Consider the following 13240-nt stretch of genomic DNA (forward strand, 5'->3'; position numbering starts at 1 on the left):
AGTTATATTTCCCCCTCTACCTTCAAATATGTTCTCTCATGTGTTTTAATTAGATGCCTTCTAAATAAGAAATCTAATAAGAATTTGGTAGAGGTTATTGGAAAAATATGATGTCTACGTGCACGTGCACGTGTATGTAAACTCCCTTAAAGCCTCTATTGGAAAAATATGGTCTCTACGTATCACATGTATGTAAGCTCCCTGAAAGCCTCTAAGCTTTTGCACAAGCCCATATATTGAAATTTGGAAAGCCCTTACTTGATTGATAGATGAGAGGGTTGCTACGCCCACAAACTATGTCACTTATGCCTTTTAGATGGTAGTCTTGTATCCTCTCCACCAAATCCATTTTATCCATTGTTCAATGACATCACCATGCACATTCACTTTTCAAGCTTGTATCCATCTTAGATGGTAGTCTTGTATCCTCTCCACCAAATCCATTTTTATCTATTGCTTAATGATATCACCGTGCATGTTCACTTTTTAAGCTTATGTTCTCATTTATTATGTTTCATGGACATGGAAGGTGTTCACTTGACATATTTTGACATTTTCCCATTGGTATGCCCTCATCACATAAGCTAGCACCATGATAAACATCTCTAGTGGGGCATCATGTGAGCTTTTAAGTTACTAAGTGCACCAATGCAATTGTGTAAAGACAAAATGAGAAAAATATTAGTTGATCAAGATGAAGCTACATGTACACAAGGCCTTGCTAAAGTGGCTATTTGCATAATTCTTTCTTTATTTGTTGATAACTTTCAGTAGTTCTTATTCCAAATCCCAAGTGACTTATAAAATGTTTATCTAGTTTTCATCCTTGATAGCTTTTCACCAAACAAACTAGCACCCTCTCTATGATGTTCCATGTTCACGTGACTAGAAACATGACATTGAAAAAGTACTCTTGCCAAGCTTCTTTCTTCTAGTATTGAACAAAAGAGATGGTTTTATATGGTTATATTGATACTTTCAAGGCTAAATTCTGATAAATAGGATCATAAACTTCTTTCTTCTAGTTTTCATCCTTGATAACTTTTCACCAGACAAACTAGCACCCTCTCCATGATGTTCCATGTTCACATGACTAGAAGCATGAAATTAAAAAGTCCTCTTGCCAACCTTCTTTCTTCTAGTATTGAACAAAAGAGATGGTTTTATACGGTTATATTGATGCTTTCAAGGTTGAAAATTGATAAATAGCATCACAAACTTCCAAATGCAGCAAAGGGGGTGTTATGAACAATTTTATTAGAGAACCATAAAAATCCTTGAGGTATAAAAATCATTGTCATGTTTAACAACATGATTTATAATTTTATATTATTGTTGTAAATAGCTTTAAGCATGGATAAAGGATTCATAAATATAGGCTAGTATACAAAATTTCTGAAAGTTACAAAAGTTAGTGATGTTCTATGAATGTGTGTACAAGTCCTCTTATTTCATAAATGTGTATAGGCTATGGGAATGGAAAGTTACTTTTTTAAACTTTTATTACTGCTTTGAACTTGATAAAACATAAAGTATTTAGGCACATTCATTGAATGTAAAAAAATTCAATGCATGTTTCCTTAACTAATAGCTTGTGTTTATAGTATACACGAAAGGTATATGAATGCCATTAAATAAAATATACTCCTTACTTTTGTTGACTTTGGTGAAATGGTATTTAGTGATGAGTAAGGACAAAACTAAATATGAATTACATCACATTATCCACCTCATATTTACACACACCTGATTAAAGGTTTATATAAACCCATATAAAAAAAGAGACATAAAAAGGTATCTCAAACCACTAAACTATTAATCTTCATAGTTTGGTCCAAATCTTGTGCTATATATAAATGTGTATATTTTTAACATAATGAGATGATCTTGGTACAACGAGAAATCTATCACCACTCGCTTGCTTTTTAGACTAGAATTGAATGACATGTGTAAATAAATCAACCATGGCAAAAGCATATGAAAGCACATAAAAGCATGAAGGAAATAACACAAGATGAAGCATAGAGTGCAATCCTCCCCCCCTCCCATCTCTTGAGAGTGGATCCACTTTCCACATGAGGATATTTTTTATATTTCTTCCAAAAGAGCCCAAGGAGCCATAATGAGCTTTCCTTACAAAATTGGGCTTGTCTTTTACAAAAATAACCATAAGTCTTACAACTAAGGTTGCAATATGCCTTAACTATACAAAATGGGTGATAGACATAATAACAAAATGTGAGCTCATGGCCATTTAAATGAAGTAACTTTGCATGATACCACAAAAACGATAAATATGTGCGATGCATAACTCTGCACCCATACGATGTCCTAGCAGCTCTATCATGCTCATCACATATTACTCAACAAAGCCAACCATGTTAGTTACATACAATTTACTAGACTCCTCGTAGAGCAGATCCCACAAACATGATAGTATATGATAGGCACAAACATGGACACCAATAACACTAGCTCAATATATAAAACAGAATCACCCGTAATACCACTAACACTAATATGGCCCCAAATATGCATACACCAATTACTCTAGCCTGTTTAGTATTTAATATGGAGTCACCCATTATACCAACAACTACTAGCATGGCCCCAAATGTACATACACCAATAACACTAGCCTGTTAGTATTTATGTTAGAATTATTAGAATTTATGAAATTATTTAGCATTGATGGATTTATTTGATGGATATTTATTTTATGTGCAAGCGAGATTGATCCCCTCTAACTTGTCACATATTTTGAGCATATATTGTGCATGTCAGTGCAGATCAGTGGTGGCTAGTGTGCAAGGTGTGTATGGATCCATTGGGCTTGCATCAATAGATATTTATTGACTCATGGTGCGTAGCGATTATTTATGATCATAAATGACAGTGATATTTTATGTGCACATTACATTAGTTTTATTCCATGGATGAACCTTAGAGTGTTCACACTTTTGTATTTAGATTTATGCAAGCCCAAAGTGGATATACATATTTTTGGCACCATGTATTTTTGGATCTTGCTTTTTATACAAGGGAAATATATTTAAATACACCATGAAGAGAACATGAGCCACTCTCATGGTGGGGGAGATTTAACCCATTCTTGTGTCGTGTGCAAGAGCTATCATCTATTTTGAGCTTTGTGAGGTCCTTTTCTCATATTCTTATTAAAAGGGTCTACCATAAGCTTTCAATAGTGGAATCGAAGCCTCAAAGATCTCGTGCAATTTGAAGAAAGAAAAGGAGGCAATACCAAGTACTTCAAGTACAACAGGCTTTTTGGATTCCAAAAGATTTTTCTCTCTCTTCTCCATTTTTTTTTTGGCGGTTCAGAAACCCTTTAAGGCTTATTTTGTAAATAAAAAAAGGCCTTCTCTAAGGCTTACTAATAAGCCTTATCTAAGGCTTTTAAAAAAAGTGAAGGTGGCCTTTACTCCCACCCGCACTACTGTGCAGCGCACAGTAGTGCGGGATTTGGTAGCGATATATATATATATATATATATATATATATATATATATATATATATATATATTGAAGAGTCTTTTTCAAAGACTTTTCAAATCTTTGTTTTGCACCTTATATAAGGTTTCTTCAAAGTTTTCCCTACTATTCAAGGTTGCTTTGGAGCCTCTTCTTTACGGTTTTCTTTCCAAGGTTTTGCGGCTTCTTTAACAGAAATATTTTCAGCACATTGTGCGGGCCAACTTTCTACGAATAGCGAGCCTTTATTTTTCTACACCATTTTGGATTTTCAACATCTAGATTTTTAGCCATGGTTCCGATGATGGCACTCACATCCGACGACCTCAAATGTGTCACCTCTTCCCGCTCCTACTTTGGAGGAGCGCATTCTTTTACTCGAGATGGAACTTGAAGAACAACACAAATGCTAATGCGTTCAAGAAGTATCTTTTTTGATGACATGCCTCCCGAAGATGATTGCTTCAGTGAGATACTTAAGTCTATTTTCGACTCACAAAACGGACACACCAGGAGTCCAAGATCAATCGTCGTGCATTCACATTCTCCAAATTTGATGGTAAAAAAGATGGTCGTTTAGTTCTTTATTGGTTGACTCAATTTGATGTTTATTTTACTGGTAACGCTTCTCTGGGGAAGATAAAATAAAGTGTGCTACTAATCCTTTGAGTGACCGAGATCCATTATGGTGGAACACACTTTGCATGGGTCCTACCAAGCCTTTGACATGGGATCAATTCCAAGACAAATTTAAATCTACTTTTCTTCCTCCACAATTCCACCTCAACACTCGTTGAGCATGGAATCTTCTCTGCATGATGGATCGTGATATTGTTTCTCAGTACACCGGAGAGATTTTGGCAATCACTTCTTATGCTTCGTATGCTGTGAGGATGTTCCTGAAGAGTCACTCCAACAAAAGTATGAAGATGGCCTTGAGACAACCATTCAAGCGGATGTGAACATGGTCAAGCCAACTTATCTTGATGATGCAATCTCTCTTGCTGCTCATGATTCCAAGTGTAAGAAAGGTTTGCCTTGTCAATTTCCTCGCGATGGTTAGTATGCTTCTCCACCCAATCGGCAATATTCTTTTGTGGGGAATCAAAGTTTCAAATCTTCATTTCAACTCCCTTAATTTTATCAATCTCCTCCTCAACAACGGCATCCATGGAATGGTAATAATGGTAACTTTGGTAATGGTAGTAGTAATTCAAATGCAAAGAACAATTTTAATGCTACCATCCCAAGTAATGTACCCCCCAAACCCAATTATAGTCACAATAGTAATGCACCCACTCCTTGTCCTACCCCTTTCCAACCTCGTCAAGGAGGTAATGTGCCTACATGCTTCAAGTGCCATCGAGTGGGACATCGCGCCCGCCGACAAGTGTACTTCTCATCCTACTCAAGTGGCCCAACTTCACAATATAGAAGAAGGCACATACGATGATGGTGATGGTGATCCGCCGGCTTCAGACTGGATGGAAGATCAACTGAATAATGAAGAAGTGGGTATGCAAAGTGGATCAGCAGAGCAGGTACTTTGATCACTCCTCACTCTTTGCTTCGTATGAAAGGATTTATTAATGGAAAAGACATTACTACTTTGCATGATGATGGTAGTACACATGATTTTATTAATGGAAAAGATATTACTACTTTGCATGATGATGGTAGTACACATGATTTTATTAATGGAAAGGATGTTTGTAGGTTGCATTTAGAGACCCATCCTTCGTGTTATAAGGTTAAATCTGCATTTCAAGGCATGCGATACACGGGTACTCGTGAAGTCCGTGACCTTGAGACACAAATTGGACCTTATAAACAAAAACACAACTTTCTCATTGCACCTTTGCATTCTAGTGACATCATCCTTGGTATGCCATTTCGACATGAATTTAATCCACATTTTGATTATTCCATACATACTATGGACTTCACACATAATGGTTACTCTCATGAAATTGTTTGGTGATCGTTCTCTTGAGATGTACCCATTATTATTACATACCCAGGCTAAACGTGCACGTAGGAAGCAATCACATGCATACATGATTTTAGTTAATGAAGTACAAGCATATGAAAATAATCTCAGTCCTTCTCACATCAGCAAGCATTCATGGCTAGGTTTCAGGATTGTTTTGCATACGATCTACCCCCTACCTTACCTCTCTCCCGTCCTGAAGACCATACTATAGAGATTATTTCGGGTAGTCAACCGCCTCATATAGCTCCTTATCATCAAAATCCTCTTCAACAAAAAGAAATAGAATGCCAAATTAGAGAATTATTAGACAAGAAACTTATTCGACCTAGTAGTTTTCCTTTTGATGCTCCTGTTCTTCTTGTTGAAAAGAAGAATAAGACTTACCAAATGTGCATTGATTATAGGGCTCTAAATAAGGTCACAGTTAAGAATAGATATCCCATACCTCGTGGAGACAAGCTTAAAGGTGCATCTATATTTAGTAAAATAGATTTGAAATTTGGATATTATCAAGTTTGAATGACTAGTTCTGATATTTATAAAACTACTTTTCGTACACAAACTTGTCATTATGAATTTTTGGTTATGCATTTCGGTCTAACAAATGCACCTGCTACTATTACACACATAATGAATCATATATTTCTTAACCATCAAAATTGCATCATTGTTTTCTTTGATGATTTGCTTGTTTTTATTAAGAATCATGCAGAACATGAAGAGCATCTTGCATTAGTGTTTAATCTTCTTAAAGAAAATCAACTTTATGCTAATCTGGACAAAAGTCTATTTTTCCAAGATGAAATCGAGTACTTAGGTCACATTGTTTCAGGTGACGGTATTAAAGTTGATCCAAAAAAGGTAAAAGTAATTGAGACTTGGCCTACTTCTATGTGTGTTAAAGAAGTTAGATCTTTTTTTGGTTTGGCTGGTTTTTATAGGAAGTTTGTTCGTAATTTCTCATTGATAGCACTTTCTTTGACAATGTTGCTTAAGAAAGGTATAGTTTTTTGATGGGGTGAAACCCAGCAAAAGTCATTTGATAAACTAAAATATTTGTTGACTCATGCCCCTATCCTTCAACTCCCAGACTTTCCTCGACCGTTCTTCCTCATAGTCACTTATGGTAGTGGCTCAGGAATCGGTGCCGTCCTTATGTAGGATGGCCATCCTTTAGCTTATGAGAGTAGAAAATTGACACCTTCTGAGCTTACGTATAGTACTTATGACAAGGAGTTATTAGCCGTTGTACATGCCTTACGCATGTGGAAACATTATCTTATGGGTTCTGAGTTTATGATTAAGACCGACCAACAAAGTATTAGATATCTTCTTAATCAGTCTCTTATCTCAGACCGCCACATTAAGTGGGCATCTTTTATCGAGAGTTTTCATCCTCTTATCTAGTATCAACCTAGTTAAAGAGAATGTAGTGGGTTGATGCACTTAGTCATCGACCTTCTATTTCTAATATTTCAGTGCTTGACATTCATTCCTTGCATGATATGCGTGACTCATATGTTACAAACCACCCTGGTTTTTCTAATGTTTGGCACAAGTTAGAAACTAATAGTCGGTTGCCTATTCATGATTATGCATACAATGATGGTTTCCTTTTCTTTCAAAAGTGTTTATGCATTACACTTCCTTATAGATCTTTTATTCTTGAAGAGATGCATTGTCCCCCATATGTTGGTCATCGTGGCATTCTTACCACTCTTTGCACCATAGAAGAATATTTTTATTGGCCACAATTAAAACATGATGTTGCTTCTTTTGTATATCAGAATGTGTGACATGTCAATGAGTTAAAAGACGCCAAGGAAGACTGTATGGGCTACTCATGACTTTACCTATTCTGACGGCACCATGGGAAGAAATTTATATGGACTTTATAGCTACTTTACCTATCACATCTTCTCAAAATGATATGATATGGACAATTGTTGATAGGATTAGTAAGCAAGCTTATTTCATAGCATGTCGTAAAACATTAAATGCTTCACATGCTGCACAATTGTTTATCAAAACTGTTCAACAAATCATGGTTTACCTAAAATTATTATTTCAAATCGTGATTCTTGTTTTTATAATCATTTTTGGATGGCATTGTTTTCAAACTTGGGCACTAAGATTGATTTTAGTTCTGCATATCATCTAGAAAGTAATGGACAAAGTGAGGCCCACAAACAGCACTATTTTGGATCTTTTAAGGTCTTACACTATCTCTTCTCCCATAAATTGGGATCAGTATTTGCATCTTTTGTAATTTGCATATAGTAACACACCTCATACAACCATTGGCAAAGCTCGTTTTAAGATTGTCTATGGTAAGAAACTACCTACTCCAATTACTAGAAATTCTAATGAAGTTCCAGCGTGGTCGATGACTTCGCGGTGACTCATAATTGTATTTTGACCAAAGCTCGTGAGTCTATTTTCAAGGCTCAACAAGCTTACACTAGACATGTAACAAGCATAGAAGACTAAAGACTTTTTAAGAAAATTAATTAGTTTGGCTTCACATAGAAAAATGCAGATTAAAGTCTGTTGAGAAACATCCAGTCCCATTAAATTATCTCCACGATTTTATGGGCCTTTTATAATTATTGGTAAGATCAATGATAATGCTTATCTTTTGTCCCTTCCTGACCATTGGAATATTCATAATTCCTTTCACATTAGTCTACTTAGACCTTTCAAAGGTACACCACCCTCTACTCTAGTTTATGATGACCCTCCTCTCCTAGAGACTGATACATAAATTTTAGTTCCTAAAGCAATTCTTGATTGTGAGCAAACTACAACTCGCAATGGCAATGTTTATGTCCGATATTTGGTAAAGTACAAGAATCATCCTGTAGAAGAATCTCAGTGGATTCCAGATCATGCCCTTGTTACACACTTTGCACAAATAGTTACAGTGAATATTACACTTTGTATTAAGACCGGTGTAGTTGTGTGAAGGTCACCGAATTGAGATATCACACAATTGGAAGTTTATTTTGGTATTTGGCATTGATACGTGTGAAGGTCACCAAATTGAGGTATCACATGATTATTTTCTATGTAAAGGTCATCGAATTGAGGTATTGCACGAGGTTTTGATATTGTGGAATTAGATTTTTTGTGTGGATATTTTGAAAATGATATTTTGTTTCGTGCAAAGGTCACCGAATCGAGGTATTGCACGTAGTTGCTTAAATATGCAAAGGTACCAACTTTGAGGTATTGCATGTTTAACAACTGAGGACAGTTGCTTTTCACCAGGGAGGAATGTTGGAATTATTGAAATTATTTGGCATTTATGGATTTATTTGATGAAACGAGATTGATCACCTCTAGCTTGTCACATATTTTTAGCTTATATTGTGCATGTCAGTGCAGATCAGTGGTAGGCTTGGTGTGCGGGGTGTGCATGGATCCACTGGCGACGATGGATATTTATTGACGCATGGTGCATGGCTATTATTTATGATCATAAATGACAATGATATTTTATGTGCACATTAGTGTGATATACATTAGTTTTATTCCATGGATGAACCTTAGAGTGTTCACACTTTTGTATTTAGATTTATGCAAGCCCAAAGTGGAGATACATATTTTTGGCACCATGTATTTTTTGGCTCTTGCTTTTTATACAAGGGAAATATATTTAAATACACCATGAAGAGGACGTGAGCCACTCTCATGGTGGGGGAGATTTAACCCATTCTTGTGTCGCGTGCAAGAGCTTTCATCTATTTTGAGCTTTGTGAGTTCCTTTTCTCATATTTTTAGTAAGGGTTTACCATAAGCTTTCAACAATTTAATATGGAGTCATGCCAACTACCGGCATGGTGCAATGGGTGTAATGGTATTATTTTAGGTGTCCCTAATCAACTAGAGAAGGATCTAGCTAACATTCTATGACCCATGTATCTAGTGCATCTTATTTAAAACAATATGTCTAAATGGTTATGTGATTCATAATCTTTTTTGGAAGAAAAGATATCCTTCATTATATGAGTATTCACCATTAGGAATTCAATTGTTATCTTTCATTGAGTTCCAAGGCTCCAAAGAATTCAGATCCGGCTCATAGGAATCTTGTATGGCCTTAAATGGTAACTATCTATTGCTGAGATATGATTTTTATCTTCTACTTATAGCATTAGCCCCACTACATTTTCCTTGCCAGCTTGATATTGCATCATTAGCTTAAAAAGCTAAGGAAAAGATGCCCATTTAATGTGTTTATCAAGTCCTAAGAGAGTAAGTGTCTACTAATACTTTGTCGATCAGTCTTGATTTGGAATTCAAAACCCATAAGATAATGTTTCCAAATCCTAAGAGCATGTACTGTAGCAGTCAAATCCTTGAGTAAAATCCTTATCATATGTACTATATTTACACTTTATTGGTTTCAACTCACGGCTCTCATAAGCTAAGGGATGATAATACTACATGAGTACTATATTTACACTTTGTTGGTTTCAACTTACAACCCTCATAAGCTACCTCGATCCCATGGACATTGGCATTATTCACACAACTACAAAGAATGGTCTAGGAAAGTCAAGAAGTTGTAACACAAGAGCATGAGTAAGAGCTTCTCAAAGGATTTATCATGTGTATCAGTCGAATGGAATTGTAGCCTTCTTTACGAGATCTGTCAATGGGTAGATGTGGATGTATGTAAAGTTCTTGGCAAATTTACTATAATAGTTTCATAATCCTAAGAATGATTGTAAATCATGTATATCGCGAGGTCCATGCCAAGAGACAATGGACTAGATCTTCTTTAGATTCACTTGAATACCCCTAATACTGTGGCCCAAGTACTTAATTTTATTAACTACTCTTCTCACGATTGAGATAGAGTTGGTTTTCTTTTAAAAGAGAGAACACCAACTCGAGATGTTTCTTATGATCTTTAATATTTTTTATAAAGAGTAGAATGTCATCAAAGAATATGACCACAAAATCTTGATGTTTGAGGAATATGTGGTTCATCATTATGATGACTAAAAGTCATAGGAGCATTGATAAGTCCAAAGAGTATTACCAAAAACTCATAATTACCAAACTATGTCCTAAACGCAATCTTATACACATACCCCACAACCATTCTTACTTGATGATGGCTAGACTTAAGGTCGATTTTGCTAAATATCCTAGCCCCTCTTAATTTATCCAATAAGTCATCAACTTTGGGGGTACCTATTCTTTATCGTGAACACATACCCCACAACCATATCATAAACTATGTCCTAAACACATACCCCACAACCATATCGTAAACTATGTCCTAAACACATACCCCACAACCATTCTTACTTGATCATCGCTAGACTTAAGGTCAATTTTGATATATATCCTAGTCCCTCTCAATTTATCCAATAAGTCATCAACTTTGGGGGTACCTATTCTTTATTGTAATCTTATTTGGTGCTCTATAGTCTATATACATATAGAAATAAGTATTATTCTTTTTCTTGATGACTAAAATTATGGGAGCACCATAAGGTGAGCTACTAGGCTAACCAAACCTCTCTCTAAAAGTTATTCTATTTGACACTTTATTTCTTTTTACTCTAGCATATTAACTCTATAGCGTTCTTTACAAGGTGTTTGCCTAGCATATTAACTCTATGAGGTGCTTTAGAAGGTTTTGTATTACCTGGGAGAACCTTAATCTTATGGTCTTTATATGCAGTAGTCCAAGAGGCCATTCCTCTAAGAAAAAATTCCTTGAACTTTTAGTTTCCATGGTTTTGACCTTGTAAAATACCAACACCATGTAATATTTCTCCCTCTTACATAAAGCTCTCTTAGCTTAGGTGTGTCTAAGCAAAGGGCTAAGCTCTTCTCTTTCATGTAGAGTCTTTAGAATCTCATGAATTTGTGTCTCTACTCCTCTTTCTTTAGGATAATATATCTCCCTCCTTAACTCCCTCTTATTAGCTATTTGATTATGCAAAATGTTAAGTTGCACTTGAATAGACATAAGTTGTGGATTTTTCCCCATGATAGAGAAAATTTAAGGAAAAATAGAAGATAAATGATAAATGTTTATGAAAAGAAAAATAAAGCAAATAAATGGCTTATCTTTCACTTGAATGATTAAAGAGAGTTTTGTTGCTCCGCCTTGAGTTGATTTGCCCACAAAAAGTTCAGTTTTGCTCTTCATTCATAAAGTAAGATGGGTGTCAATAACTCTACGTAATATGATTCGAGTGTGGTAGAATAGCAAAAAAAAATATAAGGCACTTGTAACAATGTAAGAAATCAACCTTGAAACCATAATACAAGGCTAGGGCTAGGCAATAGTGGGACATCTTACACCAATTGGAGAAAGAGTCTATGTCCACCCATGTTGATAGATTTTGGAAAACCCTTCTTCAATTGGAAGCCATGGACAAGGTTTATGAGAAAGAGTTAATGAAAAAATATATAGCAAGACTTAGACCCACTATTAGGGCTGAAGTAAATATGTATTCCCTTAGTCTCTCCTATTTCCTTAGCCGCCGTGAATTGTGAGAGAAAAAATGGATTTCCAAAAGAGGCAAATAATTTTAAACATCAAAGTGAAAAAAACCTCAAAAATTGGGATTCTTTCTTAAGAAATTTGACAAACCTAAGGGCAACAGTAATGATAATAATGCCACACTTCCACCAAGCCTAACAAAGAGGACTCTAAGCTTGATGTTATTTGATGTTATAGATGCAACAAATAAGGCCATATTGTAATGACTTGCCTATAGAAGTGTTGGCGGACAACCAACCCGTTTGGCCGCTACCTAGGTCACCGCCCAAATTGACCCGTTATGCAACAAACTATTATGGTTTGAGCCTTCTGGTTTTGTAACAAACTTGTAATGGTTTCTTGGAAATGGGTAGTACTCAAATGGATGTAAGCAGCAAAGGAGAAATTATTCGAATATCTATGGATTAAAGGAAAATGAATTGAGGGGATAGTTAAGTACATAGTGGATGAGTTGAACTTTTGCCATTATATTGCATTGTATTGTCCAAGTTAATACTAAAGAATGTTATAGGGGTTGGTCTCTAACTTGTCTCTACTCTGCTTTGCATAGTTTTGTCTTTTCTACATCCATTCCATGTTAAGTGCATTCCTGTCTAGATGAGAACTCATGTGCAGAGACGAGAACTCCTGTTCGGAATCATGACTAACCTCTAGGAACTAACCTCCATGTGCAGACATAATTAACTCCCCAAGATTAAGAAGATGGGTAGCTCAACATGCCAGTGTTGGCTTATCACATTGGGCACAATTGCATTAGTCGCCGCTCTTTAGGAGTCGACTAGGTGGTATGGATCCACATAAGTGTCAGGTCTTGACTGGATACCGACACTTTTGGAGATCCTGGTGGGTGGGGAATAGTGTGCCAGGAAGGGGAGTAGGAAGGTAGAGGCTAGTTCTAAGGTCCGTCTTGCACAATAAGTCTGTATAGAAAAGCTAGTGGGGGTAGATCAAGAAAAGAAGTGCGCACGTACTGGTGTTGGGTATGTTCACGAGGAAGTCATAGGAGTGCAATGGACAGTGCATGGAGAATGTAGGGAGCTTAAATAGAGCAATGTGGTACCACCGCAGACAGTCCAAAGCTAGCATAGTAGATTCATGAGGTTCGTGGGGTGGTGAATGTGGCAATATCGCTATACAGTATGACCATGAAAGATGAAAAATGTCTCTAGTTAGGATCCTGTGAGATGCAAAATATGTCGGGTTAGGATCCTGTGAGGAGGCAT

This window comes from Cibotium barometz, chromosome 39 (genome assembly GCF_041138505.1).
Source record: "Cibotium barometz isolate CiBa-2024 chromosome 39, ASM4113850v1, whole genome shotgun sequence".
NCBI classification, from domain to species: Eukaryota; Viridiplantae; Streptophyta; class Polypodiopsida; order Cyatheales; family Cibotiaceae; genus Cibotium; species Cibotium barometz.